Here is a 21,251-nt window from a genome sequence, read left to right as displayed (position 1 = left end):
ATCGTCTCCTCTAGGTTCGGCAAGTCTCCATAGATGGTGTTCTCTGGCACCTCTATCTGCTGCTCGTCGGTCTCTGCCTCCGAATAATCAACTGTCATATCATCCATTGGCACATCTCCAGTGGTGGCTAGAGGAATCTTAGAAGTAGTCAAGGCATCCATATCATCAGCTACCTCCAAAAGTAAAGTGAAGTCTGTGGACTTCAAGTAGTCCGTGGACTTCAAGTAGTCCACATCCTTTCTCAAATCAGTAACCCTGACTTAAAAAGCCATCACCTCTGAAGTAGCCCCCTTTCGACTCTCACAAGTCTCTACTCTTGCATTGAGAGTGTCAATAGATGCTCGGAGGGGTGTTAGTGCAGCTAGGATGGCACTCTGAATTATCCAAGGTACCGTAGCCTCCAACCGGGTAGCCCGTACTTCAGATGAATGGGCTAAGTGCCCCATCTTCAGGATCATGGCCTAAGTAATCCTGGGGGCTGGGAAGCAGTAGAAGCACCAGGGGCCTTGGAGGAAGTAGAAGTAGGTGTACCTGAAGGCCCGGAGGCCGAAGTAGGCAAAGATGTCTCTTTAGGTATCTTCTCAACGTCAACCTCCGGGGACGTCTCCACCGAGCTTCTCTCATTTTGTCTGCCTCTTCTATACGCTGGATACGTGTGGAGGATGTGGGGTTAACCTCTATGTCCCTCTTTTCATCACAAGGAACTCCATCACGTCGCACAACTCTGTAATCAGGATCGGAAAGGGAAGGGACATCTGGCGCTGCTTGACCCTCATGGCCATCTCCGGCTCAATGATGAGTCCCAAGTCAATTCTTCTCTGGGCTATGATCGACCCAAGGTAGGCCACATTTGAATGGTGGAGGATGGACTCATTTTGTGAAGGCATAATGGAGTTGCTGATGAATTCGAACCAGTACTGTGTAACTATATTCAAGTCCTTCTTCTCGAAAGGTGTCAGAAATGAGCGGGTAAGCCAGCCCTTGAGATCATCCAAAGGTGTCGTAGTGGTATCCAAATTTGGGTAGTCAAAAATTGACCCTCTATCCAATACAACGTTGATATGATCGCGGTTGCATCTCACTACTATTACCATGAAGGATTCTACCTGTCTGAAAGCGCTGGCCTTTTTCTTGCCTTTCGGTACCAGATCTCCGTATGCTGAGTAAAACTCCCAGACCCATATAGGAATGTATGGGCCTTAGGGGCTTGGTAAACTTCTTAAAGTGATGGTACTGGAGTGTGTCCCTCACCCTGGAATATCTGCCCACCAACCCTTCTGTAGACAACAACCTTTCTTCCAGAATAGTCCTTAATCCCTCGGCTTTAAGTCTATTGAGTAACCTGGAAGGAGGACCATGAACTGGTGGCGCTGGAACCACAGTCGGTGCCAAAACTAACACTGTAGTAGCAACAGGAGTGATGGTCTCTGAGATCCTAGACTGATTTTGGCGAACTCTGGAGCGAATTTCATTTCACCGGGACTACAGGGGTTGGCCATCCTACACCTCAGAAAATGCAGCCTGGGAGTCAAAGGATTCTCCCTCACTGCCGGAGCTGTGGTCTGGAATCTCAAATACAGGCTTTTTTCCTTTGCCTTTTCCTCACTTGGGAAATGCCTTATTTTCCTTTTTAGAAGGGGTAGTTTCCCCCTCGTTGATAACTAAGCCCCGTGCTCTTTTATGGCGCGGCATGTCCAAGTTAGGTCTAGCCATATCTGCAACGCACATTGGAACATGTTAGAAACAGTTCAAGAAAAGTTCAGAAAATATAATGCAGACAGACTCGTCGAACCGATCGGCGAGTCACCAAATCACTTTGGTGAGCCAGATCGGGCTCACCGAAAGGATTGGCTCAAAATTTTTCAAGAAAAATGGCATGTCGGTGATGAAAAGGGCTTTTCGGTGAATCACAGACTAGCCTGCTGAAAGTTATATTTTATTTTAGGGTTTAGGGCCTCAGATAAGAGCGATCAGGGAGACTTTCGGCAAGTCTCTGAGTGAACTCGGCGAGCTCAAGCTTCTCACCGAAAGTTACAGAACCTACCTCAACAAAAACTTGAAATTAAAGGTGATCAAAAGGGAGTTCATCAAATAGCCGAGTGGTTCGGCGAGCTCGACCCATCTCGGCAAATAGCCTAACGTGCCTATTTTCAACCCCAACTTCCAAAATCAACCCCTCAGACCCTGAAAACAAAATTAAACCATACAACTTTTCAATTAAACTCATAACCATAGGACCCATTCCACCAGGGTAGTCAAACTTCCCCCGGATTGGCAAAAATTGGCCATTTGATGAATTTAGCCCTTAAGAATGACGTCAAACGCTCCATCACTAGGCAAAGCACGTCATTTAGCACAAATTTGGATTACTCAGACTTCACCCAAAGCATTCAGAAGGCATTTTATATCATAAAATGTTTGACAAGAAAATGAAGCGGAAAATCTAACAGTCTCAAATCTATCTAGTACATCAAGAGTGGTTGAGACGTAACCCATACATCACATACAATATGGAAAATTAAAGATAATAAGCAATAAAGGGTTCGGTCCTCGAAACATGAGGACTCACCAATCTTCAAATCTACTAATGTGATCACTAACCATGAAGATGCGGAATGGGAACGTCGAACCCTACAATAGTGAGACACTGTAGGGAAGAGTATGTGTTAGTACAAAGAATGTACCAAGTATCATAGCAATGCATACACGATATAAATTGTTCTAAAATGGACTTTAAATGGTATGCAATAACCAAGCTTAAGCATAACATAAAAGGGTTAGAAAAGATAAATCATAATCATGGTTAATGCAAGTTGAACATCTTTAAAAAACACTTGAAATATACTTTACTTTTATGAGAAACCTTAGTTCATTATTTTGGGAGATTACCTTTAACCAACATGTTTACCATGTGAGCTATAACATAGAATCTGGTGTCTATCCCACACTAAAAAAATATATGTCCTTACTTTCCAAACTAAGGACCATAAACTTCTAGCTTACATGGATCCACTAGTTAATGTCTATATAATACAAACCTATAGTGGAAAAAAGCTATGTAATAATGAAATTGGTACTAGAAACCCAACCTCTACTACGGGAGAGCTTCCACCTCAATATCCTCTTGGTGCTAAGTGTAAATACCATGAAATCGTAATAAGTCTTAACTTACCATATCATTAGAATAGTTCCTTAGTATTGATTCATCTTAGGTAAGAAAACACTTCAACCTTATAAATCCTTAATGTGAAAAAAACTTTCACATTCACACTGGAGTAGTGTGTGAGTAATCCTTTCATGACAACAATCACAAAATTGATACTTCACTCTCAAAGCATCCTTAAATATTTTTCATCAATTTCCTAAAGCACATGAATATCTTCATAAATTACTCATTCATAGTTGAAAAGCCTCCTCATACGATCATGGTCCAAAAATCATGGATCATGCATGGGTTCATGTAATATTTTCTCGAAAAACTGCAATTATATTTATTCATGCATAAAAGACTTAAAGAAATCGATTAGATCATAATTGATAAAAACCCATAAGATTAAATAAAATCCTAACTTCAATTGGAGATTTTTTCTTGTAAATGTCAAGACGCAGGGGTACCCCCTAGATGTAACAAGGAGTATGAAACCTCGAAGGACTCAGTACAAGCCACTTAGTCCTCATAACATAAGAAATAGAACAATAAGAGTAAAACATATTTCAAGTCTAAACTGTTTCCATAAAAGAAAGCGGAAGTCTAAATACTTTGTCTAGTCATAAACATCTATTACAATATTGAACGAATTTGGGCCTATCCCATACATCATGTCCAAAAAAGAAATACAAGAAATGGAAACTAAAATAATAACTTCGTCCTCGAAGCATGAGGACTCACAAAAGCTCAGAATCTCAAGATCAACACCTAGCCACGAACTGACCCTAACTGTCGGACCCTACATTTGGGGAAAATCTAGGCAAGAGTATGCGTTAGTAAAAAAATGCACTAAGTATGATAACTATGCATAAAAACTTTTAAAATGTGCTAAATAGGACATTTCATTTCAAAGCATGCAATTTACCAAGTTTAGACATCATATAAGAGGTTAGAAATGATAAGTCATACAACATGGCGAACGTAAGTCAACATCATCTTTAAAACCTTGGACTCATATGCCATACTTCATGTAGTAACCTTAGTTCATTATTCATGTTGTTGTTGTGGGGATAATCCTTAACCGACATGAGACCATGTGAGCTATAACATGATCACCCGGTGTTACCCACACCGAAAAAGGGTTGTCCTACTTTCCTAAGATAGAACCACGGTTTGTTAGCTTAAGTGGATCCACTAGATAAATATCCTACCGGGGAACGTAGTTTATGGAATAAAGAGATTGTTATTACAAACCCAGCCTCTACTAACGTAAGGGCTCCCATTTAAAGAGATTGCTTCTAGAAACCCGGCCTCTACTAACGTGAGGGCTTCCATCTCATATCAATATCCACTCGGTGTTAAGCATTAATCCCACGAAATACTTATTAAGTCTTAACTTAACTCATGTCTCATGGAAGAATGTCCTTGACAATCAATCCAGCTTAGTTCATTAGGATAGCTCTTAGATCATGCGTGAGAAAACCTTTTACCGTCCATGTCTACATGTACATCTTAGATTCAATTAGGTGAGAAAGCCTTTCAACCTTAGAATCTTCATTATGTGAGAAAACCTTTCACATCATGTTCATTATGTGTTCATGAGAATAGCCTTTCAATCAACACACAACAACAACATAATCATTGACACTTTACTATCAAAGCATCCTTAAGGCATTTACATAGATTTCAATAAAGACATGCATAATCTCATCCTTTGCCCTTTCAAGGTTCAAAGCCTACTTTCAATCAACACATCTAGAATGCAAGCATTAGACATGGATTTCATTATAACTCATGTTATTCTATCACCTTATATATTAATTCATAAAATTCCTCTTTCATTGACAAAGACCCACATCATAAGATCACAATTGAGAAATATGGGAATTACTTGTGTTCTTGGAGATACATCATAAAAACCATAGAAAATAATCAATTCATGCTTAATATAACATAATCCCTTAACAATTGGGGATTTCTACTTCTTTTGAAATTGAGATTTTGAAGGAACTCCATTGATGAAAGCTATCATACCTTAACAACAAAGCCCAATGCTAAGCTTCAATGGAGGAACTGAGCCTTGACCTTGATCCTAGATTGACCTTCCTTCTTCTTCTTCTTCTAGTTTCTACAAAGAGAAATATTTGAGAGGGAGAATTTTGGGTTTTGGAAAATATGACTTAATTGGGTGAGTTTTAGAGTTAAAATCTCTTATATCAGTGTACAAAGCTTAGGCAAAATGACCTCACTTCATTTAAGTTGAAACCATAATAGACCATTTAAACCCCAACTTGCTAGTGCACTACCCTTCTTCACGAGTGGCCACACAGGCCATGGTCATCACCACTAGCCGTGGTGCCTTCTGTGGTGATAGGGCAGTAACGACGGAAGTTGTCCCTTAGCCTTAAAAGTCTAAGGCACCTCCACGAGCCTTCCCATGAGCCGTGGTCATCACCACAAGCCGTGAAGTGGCTCGTGAAGGTGGGGCATTTTTGGAATGTTTTGGAGAGTCTACTGCCTAGCCTTCCACGAGCCACACCATGGTCTGTGGTCCTCACCAATGGCCGTTGTGGTAATTGTGGTAGGTGGGGAAGTGCTTAGAAATTTTTTAGGCTACCCTAGACTTCACTCTTGGCCATGAAGGGATATCACTTCACTACTGCAACCTATAATAGTTCATACATGTTTTGATTCGTTTTAGGTGAGCAAGCCTTTCAACCTAGAATTTTTTATGTGAGCAAACCTTTCACATCATGTTCATTATGTGTTCATGAGAATGTCCTTTCAATCAACACAACATCAATATCATAATCATTAACATTTTACTCTCAAAGTCTTCTTAAAGCATTTACATAGATTCTATAAGACATACATAATCCCATACATTCATAATATAGGTCATGTGGGTAAATTCCTTCCACAACAATCCTATCTACAATTCATTCAAGAATATAAGCTTCACTCTCAAAGCCTTAACATTAATAGTTCATTATCTTAGGTTTACTTTCATAGCCCTAGAAATCAACATTCATAATTACAAGCCTTAATCTCAAAGCATTACTTCTCATAATCATCACATATGCCTAGATCTCTAGACATTCTAATCACATGCTTCATTCCTAAGCAATTCTAATCATATATCATCATATAGGATCAATCTCAAGCATTACTAAATCATAGTTTATCATACATACTTGATCTTAATCAATTCATGTCCATAATATTTACTCTCAAGCAATTCATATCTATATGCATCATTCCTAGAAGATTTTCTCTAAATCCTCAATTTTCCCATGCATGGCATCAAACCCATTTTAATTAGTTCTAGATTAGAAACAAGGGTTAGGCATGGGTACATGTAAATTCATCGTATAATCATGCAATTCTACAATAAACAATCATAAATAACTATAATCTACTCAATTGGATCAACATTCATCATAACCCACAACATTGGAAAAAACCCTAACTTGACTTGGGGAATTCTTCTACAAATTGTGGAATTATAGGGGACTCCATGGATTAAAGTATTACATGGATGAATAAGACATCATACCTTTATTACAAATCCCTCACAAAGCTTGGAAGAATGGAGACTTGACTTGACCTAGCTTGACACTCTTCCTCTTCTTCTTCACTTTCTAGAGAGAGAATATTTGAGAAGAACCCAATTATTTTGGTGTGTTTGATAGAATGACTTAAATGACATAGATTAGGGGTCTAAAGTACTAATATAGGTGGTTTATACTACGGTAAAACGACATCACTTAATGTCTAATTAAATCTGGAAAGACCCATCAAGCTATTAAACTTAACTGCCCAAGCTAACCGACGAGACCACGTTGACGGGTCCTGGATGGACCCATGGTCTGTCCTGGTCAACCATTGTTTGGCTTCTAGGAGTTGGAAAAAAGGGGTTGGACTTACGACCCCCAAGAACGAGGCGTAGATCCATCTACAGGGCATGGGTCCTACCCGTGATTACTGCCTTAGGTAGATTTCTAGGGTGGTCATCTACAAGCCCACCTATGGCGCATGGTAGGCCCCTCATGGGTGACACCTGGATCTTCCTAAACTTTGGAACCATGAAACTCCGGAGGATTCATCCTTGTGAAGTCCTTTACTCTTGAAGCCACCGTTCCCACAATTGGGTTCACAGGAACCACTACCTCCCTATTAACTTGGGCCGTCATAGCTTGAGCCAATACATGAAAAACTGCTTTAAACTTCGCATTAGAAACTTGTTCGGCCAAAGGATTGACTGAAACTTGAGGAGCTTGGGAAGGTGCTTCTTGTTCCACATTCTCCCTAACATTTCTTCTAGTGTAAGCTCTTCGTGAAGCCATATCTTGAATAATATAGGATAAGGATTAAGAGAGAGAGACCTTATAGAGTTAAACTATATCGCACGACTTAAAAGTAATGAAAGAAGTGGAGTTTCCTAATCATCTTGTAACCTCTCATTCATAAACGTGGCGTGCTTCAGACTCATGAACAAGACTCTACTGGACGTGGCTTATGAGACATCCTAGGACCATTCTAAACATTGTGCTCTGATTACCAAGTTTGTCACGACCCAGAGGTACCCCTTAGATGTAACATGGTGTATAGAACCCCAAAGGACTCCATACAAGCCACTTAGCTCTCATAACATAAGAAATAAAAAAAATAAGATTAAAACAATAATCCAAGTCTAAAACATTTAATAAAAGTAAATCGGAAGTCTAATACACTTGTCTAATCATAGTCATCTAATACAATAGATTGAAATTGGGCCTAGCCCAAACATCATGTTCAAAACATAAATACAAGAAATGGAACTAAACAATAAACTTCATCCTTGAAGAATTAGGATTCACCAAAGCTAGGAATATATCAAGCCAGCCTCTAGCCACGAAACTGAGTACCCTGACTGTCGGACCCTACATTTGGGGAAATGTAGGAAAGAGTATGTGTTAGTACAAAACAAAGTACCAAGTATGATAGCCATTCATAAAACATTTAAATCATGCTAAAAAGGGACATTTCATTCTATGACATGCAATTGACCAGGCTAAAACATGATATGAAAGAGTTATAAAACATAAATCATAAAATCATGGTCAATGCAAGCTAACTTCATCTTTAAAACCTTTGAACTCATATGCGATACTTCCTAAAGTAACCTTAGTTCATTATTACTTGTGGGGAATAGCCTTAACCAACATGTAAGACCATGTGAGCTATTAACATGGAATTCAGTGTCTACCCCACTCTGAAAAGAGTTGTCCTACTTTCCAAAGTAAGACCATGAACTTCTAGCTATTGTGGATCCACTAGCTAATGTCTATCTAAGAAAATATCCTATGGTGGCAAATAGTTATGGAATAAGGAGATTGCTACTAGAAACCCGACCTCTACTAACTTACCTCTTGAGGGTCAAAACCCACTTTCAATCATCAATGCTTAGAAAACATGGGTTAGATATGAATTTCATCACAAAATCATGTAAAGCTTGCAATACAGGCTTAATTTCATAAAACTCTTCCTTGAATATCAAAATCCCACATCATATGATTCATAACTTGAAAACATGGGTATTACATGGGTTGATAGGGACATCATCATAAAATCATCATATTTCATCAATTCATGCATAAGAGATCATAATTCAATCATTTAAAACAGTAATAAAAAAACCCATGATAATTGAAGAAACCCCTAACTCAATTGGGGAATTCTACCTTTTGGAAGAGCGGAATTTGGGAACTCCATGGATGGAAGGAATCCATGGATGAAAACTATCATACCTTGAATCCAAATGCTATCCTTCAATGGAGAAATTTATACCTTAGCTTGAAACCTTAGATGAATCCTTCTTCTTCTTCTTCAAGTTTCTAGAGAGAGAATTATTTGAGAGCTCTTCTTTTAGGTGAGTATAGAGAAACTGAGTTCTATTGGGAAATTTGAGGGTGAAAATCTTGTATAGGGGTCATAGTAAAAGATAGAACGACGTAGTATAGGAACTAATTAATGAAGAAAAGACCCAACTACCCCTGAACTTAACTGCCAATTGACCACCGACCTTCAACCCACGGACCCAGTCGACGGGCTGTGGTCTGACCCACGGCCCATCCTGGTGGACCGTGGTTGGTGGTCAGAAGATGGTTTTTGGGCCATTGAACCATGGACCATTGTCTAGAATACGGTCCATAAGTCAGGCCGTGGTCCTGGGCCTCTACAGCTTAGCCAAGGTGGCCAACCCACGAACCCACCTACGGTTTGTGGTTCAACTCATGGGTTGTGGTTGGCCTCCATGGCTAACACCTCCAACTTCCCAAAATCTTATCCTTTTCCGTTTTTCAGATACGGGGTGTTACAAACGTCCATTGGAATATTTTGGAGTTAAAGTGAATCTTTCTTATGAAAAAGTTCCGGTTGAGATTTTTGACCGGCAAGTTAAAAAAGTTAAGAAATAAGAAAGTTGCTTCGGTAAAGGTTCTTAGGAGAAATCAGTAAGGTGAGGTTGCAACTTGGGAGGCCAAGATTGTATGATGTCCATATACCCCCATCTCTTTCCCTCCAACCCAACTCTAGCTTGAGGTATTTAGTTCTTCATGGTCCATCTGTATGTCTTAGTCCTTCTCATGTTTCCTCTGGCGTACATGCTTATGAAAACTTATTTTTTGAGAAACTGAGTTTGTTTGATTTATTTTTTAATGTTTATGTGCATTTGAGTATGAGTTGCATATAGGCCTTATGAAATGATGTTTTGGATATGCTTTAGCTTGGAGTCATTTTTCTTCCTCAGATATTTGCATTTATGGGATTGCCTTCATTATTGGGTTTTTAGATCTTCTTCCTACCCTCCTGATGATGTCTTGAGTTCCATTCGAGGATGAATATTTTCAAGGGGAGATATTGTAATACCTCATATTTGGAAAGGAAGGAAAATGCAACTTTTGGGCTAGTGTATGTGCCTATCAGTCCCATCTACAGACCATAGAACTTCTAAGGGTCGTACATGACACCTGTAGGAACTAGGGAAAATAAATATTTGAAATAAAGTCCCATTGCAATTTCTACGCTTCACCAAGACGGTCCATCAACCTTTGTACGAGTCGTAGATAGGTCTCGTAGGTTACCCCCAGACTTCGTAAAATTTTAAAGCTTAAAGTTTGTTTTTATGGTTTGCATGTATGGACGGTAGGAAGACCTACAAGTTGTACATGGGTTCCGTTAAATGTTGGCCAAATTAAGACTCCTTGATCCAGTTCTACAATTTACCAAGATTGTACGTAGAAGGACCTATGGACCGTAGTTCCAAACCATAGGAATCGGTTGGCCTTTATTTTAAAGGGAGTTTTAGTCTCTTCCCAATTGATTAATACCTAAACTACGTCATTTTTCCTTATACCCAGAACCCTATATAATGTTTTTAATACCCAAATTAACCACTTTCCCTAAAACTAACCAAATTCCTCCTCCTAAAATACTCTCAAGTCTAAGGAAGAAGAAAAGGAGCTAGGGTTCAACTACAAGTCTCCAATCCTACAATCTTTGCGGGTTTTTAACATCATTTTATGATAGTATTTTCACGACCCAGACTATCGTGATTGGCACCCACACTAACCCTCCGGTGGAAGAACCGTTACTACAACCCAACTAACCATATAAACAAAACAAAAGCATTTAAAGATACGGAAGCAAGTTTAAATGTCTAAAGAAAAGGAAATAGGGAGTTTCCATATACTCCAGAAGTCTAACAAACAAATGCGGAAGTTAATCCCTAGAACCTGCAAGTCCATGTACCAAAACTCTAACAAGGATCATAAGTCTAAAGGAAATGGGTACAACCCGATTAAACATAAGAAAATCTAAAGTACTAGTCTAAGTCCGAAGATTTGGACATAAACACAAAGAGAACTCATTTCCATGGGAGGATTTACCTATACCTAAGGTGTGTCACGTGACACGGCTTCATCGATTTTTTTTACAGAATATACCTATATAAAATAAATAAAAAATTAAGCATTAAAACAATTGAAATGACACTAATTATATCAAAATGCTCCTAGCTTAGATGGCAAAGACGTTGCAGCTATGGTGCAAGGTCTCAAGTTCAATCACCTATGGGGGTATTTCTTTTTTACTCCGTTTTTATACATGTTTTTTTTTGTTTTTTTCACGTTTTATTTTTTCCTTTTTCGTAAATTTATTAAATTTTTGTTTAAAATTTAAAATAATAGGTCCCCTTCATTAAAAACCTACCGACCCACTCTAATTCATTCAAAATCTAATTATTATTTTTTAGAATTAAAATAAAACTCAAAATCTTTGAGTCCTTTATCAATTAGAATTATACTTAAATAAAAATAGTTATGACTCTTTAGATCCTTGTATTTGTATATTTCTGACTTGTGAGTTTGTTCAATTTTCACTCTGATCTTGTTCATCAATCATGGTAATTTTGCATCTTGAATCTCCGGCCATATCATGTTAGTATTTTTTTTCTATTCTATTTTTATTATTATGTCCTTGAATTTTTATTTTTATTTGTTCATAATAATAATTTTATTTTTAATTATTTGCTTGTTACAATGAAAAAATTTAGAATTTATTGATTAAAATTGTCTGCAATCCTCTATTATTTGATCCTCAATTACTAATGTGCAGATTACATCATATAAGTCTAAGTCTAAATTTAATAAAGATGTATTATTCTAAAAAAATACAATCGTTCAAAGCCAATTTTAACAACTCAAGCTTCAACTGACTTGGAAGAACGACCTAATGAGTCAAAAAAATTATCTACAAAGACTTGGAAGAACAGGCTAATGAGTCAAAAAAAGTATCTACGAAGTGAAGGAATTGATTTAAGTTCATTGCCAATTGATGGAAAGATTATCTATTTGAAAATATCAGATCATATCATATCTTCAACAAGGTCCATTCCAACAAGGTCATACGTTCCTTAATTCATTTTTTTTTAAAGATTATAATCATTTATTTGCAATACAATTTCATGTTGAATAATGTTGTATGAAACTTTATTTAATAAAATGAAGATGTGAATGATTTAATTTAAAATTTAAATATATATTATCTAATTAAAAGAGTAGACAATTTTTAAATTTTTTTAAAACTAATCAAAATTTTATATTTTGAAGAAAACTATTTTTTCATAAACTTCACTATTAATAGAACCTCAAATTTTTGGAGGCCTAAAGAAAAACCTTCATTGGTTTTCTTTTTGAGTCATTCTTGTCCCTTTAATGGTGACACCACTTAGAAAAAATCTTGCGTACGCCATTGCTCATAGAAACCCAAAAGAACTGGCTCACCCTTGAATTCGAGTCGATCACTGGTCTTCTAAACGAGGTATGCCAGTAACGGCCTGGAGATTCCCTGTACTCAACAAAGAAAGAGCAAGTGTAGTATCACTACACAACCACAGTGTTCTAGTAGGATCACGCGGCTATCCCAATAGGTGAAACATATATAAGTCATTATAATCAATAAATAACATGCATACACCGAACATATACAATTTCATTTATCACTTATGAACAACGTACAATTTCACAATCTCAAAGATATACAGATATGCCAAGTAATTGGTCCTCGCACGGAACCCATACCCAAACTGTTAGTGTACCGGTACGTGGTACCCAATCCAAGTTAGTGTTTCAGATGTGACACCCGATACAATATATGCACCAGAAGTGGCACTCGATCCAAGTTAGTGTGTTGGAACGTAACACCTGATCCATTCAACAAGCCTCAATCATAATCACAATGCACATTCTCATAATCATACAATCAAGTCATGATTCATGGCATACAATTATTCAATCATCCTCATTTACGATTAGTTTGATCAATAATGCAACATCCACATACAAACATGCATTATAATGAAGTAATTACTAACAAACATCACGCCAACATGAAAACACAACCATCACCTACCTCAATCAAAGCTTGAATCCCCGAAAAAACTTGATTCTTCCCTTTCCGGATTCTTTCCGCTTGTTTCAGGTAATCAATATAATGCGGGGAACAAAAAACAAAGGCTAATTACCCGGATTACAATCAACACTATCAACCCTAGGCCAAACCCATGATCCCAATACCCAAATTAGGACTTTTCCACTATCCAAACAATTCCAAAACCCTTCCCCATCAATAATTACCCATGAATTTACATCCTACGGATCGAAAAACGGATTCGGGGAGTAAAAACCTTACCTTTAGCCTCATGAATGGTGAAAAACTATCAGGAAGATGCCCTGGTTCGTCTCCTAACTCTGAAAAACGAAATTTGCAGAATAGTGGCATTTTTAGGGTTTATTTCCGACTTAATTCACTATTGGCCCACTACGGTGGCCTCCATCCTACCACAGCGGCATCACCCCGGTGGGAATAATCCCACCTTGGCGGCTTGCAAGAAACCAGTGAGCCGGATTAAGAGTTTCAAATGCACATTTCACAACACAACTTAATCCCATGACACTCAGAAACTACCCTCTCGCGCTAAGATCAATTTTGGGAGTTCTACTCATCCGAATTCAATTCCATAAAGTCGTACGGTTTCCTTAACGTCTTAGCTATCCACTCATGCAATTAAATTCATTATTAGATCTCTCATTCGTGACCAAATTTCCCTAGACCTCACTGACTCCGATTTCGTCCAAATCTGGACTAGGCTAGGAAATTTCAAGTTACAACGAAAAAGTTTTTCGGCCCAAAAATTTTCTCGTCGGCTTTTCTATAACGACGGAAACAGGTTGTTACAATAGTTACCAATTTACCCATCACACGTCCCCTAGTGACAAATTAAGAAAAAATAGGCTAAACTAAGGGTAAAGTAGTACTTGAATCGACGAACAACTGGGGATACTTGTCTCGCATGTCCTTCTCGATTTCCCAAGTAGCTTCCTCAACTGGACGATGCTTCTATTGAACTTTGACGGACTTAATCTCTTTGGTCCTCACCTTCCAGACATCACAATCAAGAATTGCAATTGGTTCCTCCTCATACTAAAGGTTTTTGTCTAGAAACATTGAATCCCATTTTATAATGTAGTCCTCGTCACCATGATATCTCTTCAATATGGACACATAAAATACCAGATGAACTCTCGATAGGTTAGGAGGTAAAGCCAATCTATACACTACTGGTCCTACACAGTCAAGAATCTCAAATGGACCTATGTATCGAGGACTAAGCTTGCCCTTCTTGCAAAATCTCATCACTCCTTTCATAGGTGATACCTTTAGAAGAACCTTCTCACCAGTCTGAAATGCCATATCTCTCACCTTATGGTTTGCATACTTTTTCTGTCTACTCTAGGCTGCTAAAAGCTTAGCTTGAATGCTCCTCACTTTATCTTGATCATCCTTCACTAAATCAACCCCCAAAGGTTTCACGTCTCCAGCCTCAAACTATCATATGGGTGATCTACATTCCCTTCCATAAAGCACCTCAAATGGTGCCATATCAATTCTGGAGTGATAACTATTATTATAGGAGAACTCACACAACGGTAGGAACTTATCCCAATGCCCTCAAAGTCAATCACACATGCCCTCAACATGTCTTCTAACACTTGAATACTCCTCTCTGACTGTTCGTCCGTCTGCGGATGGAAAGATGTACTAAAGGTGAGTTGTGAGCCCAATTCATTATGGTCTGAGATGATAGAAAGGGGCACCCCGTGCTGTCTTACTATCTCTTTTACATATACCTTAGCCAATTGTTGCGCATTATAATCTATCCTGACTTAAAATGGCTGACTTAGTCAATCTGTCAACCACTACCCAAATAGACTCAAACTTCCCCAAAGTCTTGGGAAGACCAACTACGAAATCCATAGCTATTATTTCCCACTTCCATTTTGGAATTGGCATTCTCTGAAGGAACCTTGCCGGTCTTTGATGCTCATATTTTACTTGTTGGCAATTTTGACACTTAGCCACAAACTCCGCTATATATTTCTTCATGCCCGACCACCAATATAGTCGCTTCAAGTCTCGGTACATCTTGGTCACACCCGGATAAATGGAATACCGCGAAACATGGGATTCTGCCAATAAGTTCAGAATCAAGTCGCCCACTCCAAGAACACAAGTCCTTCATTTAAAACTGAGCTCTTTCAAATGCTCGTCCTCAAACTGTTTGACCTGGATCTCCTCAATGAACGTGGCCCTTACCACAATGCTAGCTAACACCCCACCTTTATTTGAGATTCCCAATTCCATGAACTTAGATTCCAAGGTTTGAATTTCCTTAGCCAAAGGTTGCTTGGATGCACTCAACAAAGCTAGACTACACATACTCACCGCTTTTCAACTTAACGCTTCTGCCACCATATTAGCCTTGCCTGGATGATACTGTATGGTCACGTCATAATCCTTAAGTAACTCCATCCACCTTCGTTGTCTCAAATTCAGATCCTTTTGAGTGAAAACATACTGCAAGCTACAATGATTTGTGAACACCTCACACTTGACACCATAGAGGTAATGCCGCCAGATCTTATAAGCAAACACTACCGCTGCCATCTCTAAATCATGTGTGGGGTAATTCCTCTCATGCACCTTCAACTGCTGCAATGCATAAGCTATAACATTCTTATCCTGCATTAACACAACACCGAGACCCGAATGGAAGCATCACAATAAACAATAAAATCCTTACCTTCCACCGGTTGTGCTAGAATAGGTGTTATGGTGAAAAGAGTCTTGAGCTTTTAAAATCTCTCATCACACTTTTCAGTCCACTCAAAGGGTACCTCTTTCTTGGTCAATCAAGTCAAATGTGTGGCGATAGAAGCAAAGTTCTTAACAAATCGATGATAGTATCTAGCGAGCCCCACAAAACTCCTAACTTCAGTTACAAAGCTAGGACGAACCCAATTCTTAACCGCTTCAATCTTTTGGGGATCTACCATTACCCCTTCCTTTGAAATTGCCCCAAAAAGGCAACCAAATTCAACCAAAATTCACAATTAGAAAATTTCGCATACAAATTTTGTTTCCCAAAAACATCCTAAACAACACGAAGATGGTCGGCATGCTCTTCCTCACTTTTCAAGTAAACCAAAATTCCATCAATAAATACTATTAAAAACGAAATAAGAAATGGCTTGAACACACCATTCATCAAACTCATGAAAGCTGCAAGCGCATTAGTCAACCCAAACGACATAACTACAGACTCGTAGTGCCCATAGCGGGTTCTAAACGCCGTCTTGGGCATATCCTCAAGCCTAATCTTTAATTGATTGTAACAAGACCTTAGATCAATCTTAGAGAAAACTGATGCGCCTTGCAATTTATCAAAAAGATCATTTATTCGAGGCAATGGGTATTTGTTTCGAATGGTGAGCCTATTCAATTGCCAGTAATCTATACACATCCTCATACTACCATTTTTTTTCTTAACAAACAAGACAGAAGCACCGCACGGGGAAGCACTAGGACGGATGAAACCCTTATCAAGTAGTTCTTGGATTTGAGCCTTAAGCTCTCTCAACTCTACCGGAGCCATGCGATATGGAGGGATGGAAATGGGACGAGTACCAGGTTGTAAATCAATGCAAAAGTCTATATCTCTATCCGGAGGCATACCAGGCAAATAAGTAGGAAACACTTCTCTAACTTATGACACCACAATGATAGATTCAATAGAGGGAGATTCAACTTCAACATTCCTAATATGAGCGAAATAAGTCAAACAACTCTGCCCTACCATTTTCCTAACCCGAATGAAGGATATCATCTTAGTTGGCTTAGGCTTGTACACCCTTCCCACTCTAACTTTTTCCTACCCAAAATCTCTAGAGTCACAGAGTTAGTGTTACAATTCAACACAACATAATAGGGGGATAACCAAGTCATGCTTACCATTATATCAAAGTCAGTCATATCCAAAATAACTAAATCATCCCAAATTTGAAAACCCATAAACAAGATAGGACAAGCACGATAAACATGGGTTACTGTGGAAGACTCTCCAACAGGTGTAGAAACAAGGATGGGGGAATCAAGTATATCACAATTCATATCAAACTCTGAGGCAAATCGCATGGACACATAAGATTAAGTAGAACCCGGATCAAATAACACATGAGCCATCCAGGCACATATAAGAATAGTACTTGTGATAACTGCGTTAGGCACCTCCACCTCAGTCTTGCCCAGAAAAGCATAACACTGAGCCTTGTCATCATGACGGTCGACTTTCCTGCCTGGCTGCATTATACCTTTGCCTGCGTTACCATTACCCCTACCTTCACGGCCTCGTTGATTTCCTCCTCGACCATTATTATCATTTCCTGCGGGTACCACTACTCCAAACTACTGCTAAATAGAATCCATCATGTGCGGGTAGGTACAATCTCTCATCATATGCTCAAGTTCTCCACAGTTATAACAAGTGGGATCAAAAGATGGCCTGCTGCCCGCTGAAGGTGCGGCTCCCTAGCTATCCTGAATCAAATTCTGAGGTGGAGTTCTCGAGTAATTACCTATAAAAGCAAGCATATCAGACTGAATTGGCCGGGCTACAAGTGTCGTCCTCATTGAGCCTCTGGAGTAAGAACCCTGAATGTTACCTGAATTCTTGGTTTTCTTAGCCAATGCCTTTGCCTGACCGTCTCGCCTCACCCCCTCTACTTTCTTCACAAAATCTATTACCTCATTGAAGCTTTTTCCTACAGAGGTCATATGAACAGACAATACTTGCAACTCAAAATTCAATCCCTTAACAAATAGGCGGATCCTCTCTTCCTCAGTAGTCACCAATTGCGTAGCATATCTCGACAAAGCAAGGAACTTAGCCTCATAACCAACCACAGACATACCACCTTACTCCAAAACCATGAACTCATCTTTCTTGCGATCTCTCAAGTTCTGGGGCTCAAAAAATTTTCAAGAACAGAGCATGAAACTGTGTCCAAGTGAGTGGGGGAAAAGCTGAAGATCTGCATTCCACATAAGCTCTCCACCACTACTTAGCCTTGCCCTGAAGTTGGAAGTTCATAAACTCTACTCCATACTGATGGACAATTTGCAACTTATGAAGACTTTCATAACAATCCAGGATGAACTCATAAGCTTCCTCACTTTCGGATCCATTGAACACATGCAGTTTCAATTTCAAGAACTTCGTCAACATCTCATGTTCATTACCAGTCATAACAGGACCCAACAAAGGATGGAAGAAAGTGCCAGTACCTACAGTTCCACCCACTTTCGGGACAGTGATAGCAATAGGGGGATTGACGGGAGCTTGAGTTGCTTGAACTGAGGGAAGCACTCCAGGACCAACCAATCCTTTCAGGAACGACATAATCTATTGCGCTAACACTGGGTCTAGGAGAGGAATACATGTAGGCTCAGCCTGCACTTCTTCCTCTTGTCCAACATTCTCCTCATCCTCAACCTCAACCTCAACCTCAACCTCAACATTCTTCTCTATCTCTTAATGATGCGCATGAGGATTCTTACTTCTGGGAGCATTCTCAACCGAAGCTCCATCCCTAGTAGGTTCTACCCTTCTTCGGCTTCTTCCCCTTGCTCTTCCTCTACCCCTGCCTCGACCGCGACCTCTTGCTGCTGATTCCTCAGCTGGCGCATTGACGGCAGCTACGGGCCTGACACCGTTGAACCTAGTGTTAACCATCTGCGGACAGAAGAGTGAAGGAGATTATATACCAATTTGGATCACCAGATACCAATTGGAACCATGTTATAGCACGAAAGGAGACAAGGGAAAACATAGAGATTTCCTAAAGTCCTATAGCCTCTCCAAGAAAAGTACAGATGTCTCCGTACCGTTCTGCAAAACTCTACTAGACTCGTTTTGGTACACCGAGATCAACTAACCTAGGGTTCTGATACCAACTTTTTCATGACCCAGACTATCGTGATTGGCACCCACACTAACCCTCCGGTGGGAGAACCGTTGCTACAACCCAAATAACCAAATAAACAAAACTAAAGCATTTAAAGATACGGAAGTAGGTTTAAATGTCTAAAGAAAAGGAAATAGGGATTTCCCATAAACTCCAGAAGTCTAACAAATAAATGCAGAAGTTAATCCCTAGAACCTAAAAGTCAATGCACCAAAACTATAACAAGGATCATAAGTCAAAAACAAATGGGTACAACCCGATTAAACATAAGAAAATCTAAAGTACTAGTCTAAGTTCGACTATGTGGACATAAACACAAAGAGAACTCATGGCAGCCCGAAAGAACTGACTCACCCTAGAATTCGAGTCGATCAGTAGTTTTCTAAATGAGGTCTGTTAGTAGCCGCCTGAAGATGCCCTGTACTCAACAAAGAAAGAGCAGGTGCAATATCAGTACACAACCACAGTGTACTAGTAGGATCACGCGGCTATCCCAATAGGTGAAACATATATAAGTCATTACAACAATAAATAAAATGCATACACCGAGCATATAAAATATCAATTATCACTTGCGAACAACATACAATTTCACAATCACAAAGATATACAGATATGACAAGTCATTGGTCCTCTCACAGAACCCATACACAAACTGTTAGTGTACCGGTACATGGTACCCGATCTAAGTTTGTGTGTCGGAAGTGACACCTGATCCCATCTATGCACCAGAACATGGCACCCGATCCAAGTTAGTGTATTGGAACGTAACACCTGATCCATTCAACAAGCCACAATCAGAATCACAATGTACACTCTCATAATCATACAATCAAGTCATGATTCATGGCATACAATTATTCAATCATCCTCATCTACGATTAGTGTGATCAATAATGCAACATTTGCATACATACATTCATTATAATGAAGTAATTACTAACATATATCACTCCAATATGAAATCACAATCATCACCTACCTCGATCAAAGCTTGAATCCCCTAAGAAACTTGATTCTTCCCTTTCCGGATTCTTTCTGCTTGTTCCAGTCTACAAACAATCAATATAATGTGGGGATCAATAAACGAAGGCTAATTACCTAAATTACAATCAACACTATCAACCCTAGGCCAAACCCATGATCTCAATACCCAAATTAGGACTTTTTCCACCATCCAAACAGCTCCAAAACCCTTCCCCATCAGTAATTACCCATGAATTTACATTCTACGGATCGAAAATGGATTTGGGAAGTAAAAACCTTATCTTTAGCCTCAAGAATGGTGAAAAACTGCGAAGAAGTTGCCCTGGTTCGTCTCCTAACTCTTAAGAATGAAATTTGCAGAATAATGGCATTTTTGGTGATTATTTATGACTTAATTCGCGATTGGCCCGCTATGACGGCCCCCATTCCGCCATAGTGGTATCGCCTTGGCGGCTTGCACGGAACCAATGGGGCGGATTAAGAGTTTCAAACCCCAATTTCACAACACCCCTTCATCCCATGACACTCAAAAACTATCCTCTCGCGCTAAGATCAATTTCGGGAGTTCTACTCACTCGAATTCAATTCTATAAAGTCGTACAATTTCCTTAACGTCTTAGCTATCCACTCATCCGATCAAATTCCTTATTAGATATCTCATTTGTTACCAGATTTCCCTAGACCTCACTGACTTCGATTTCGTCCAAATCTAGACTAGGCTAGAAAATTTCAAGTTACTACAAAAAAGTTTTCCGACCCAAAAATTTTCTCCGTTGGATTTTCTATAACGACGGAAACAAGTTGTTACAAGTATTCACCTATGGAGTCCTTTCCTCCATAGGGTTCTTAAATTATCCAATTTGACAAGTTAGATTCTCCAATTGAAGTTAGGGTTGAATTCAATCTTCATGGGTTATTTTCAATTATGATTCAATTGATTTTTTTTTATACATGAATTGAAATAATTACATGTTTTAAGTTAATTCACATGAACCCATGCATGATCCATGATTTCTAGACTTTGATCATACGATGAAGCTTGTGCCTCATGAAAGATGAATTTATGAAGATATGCATGTTTCATGATGAAATTTATATAAACTAGAATACGTCCCCGCGCGTTGCACGGATAATTTAAAATGTAATAGTTTTATAATTAAAAATAACTAATAAAATATATCATGTACTTAATAATATATTTAATTTATAATAAT

Source organism: Solanum tuberosum, unplaced genomic scaffold (genome assembly GCF_000226075.1).
Source record: "Solanum tuberosum cultivar DM 1-3 516 R44 unplaced genomic scaffold, SolTub_3.0 scf00254, whole genome shotgun sequence".
NCBI lineage: Eukaryota > Viridiplantae > Streptophyta > Magnoliopsida > Solanales > Solanaceae > Solanum > Solanum tuberosum.
Note: the sequence above shows the minus strand (reverse complement) of the source record.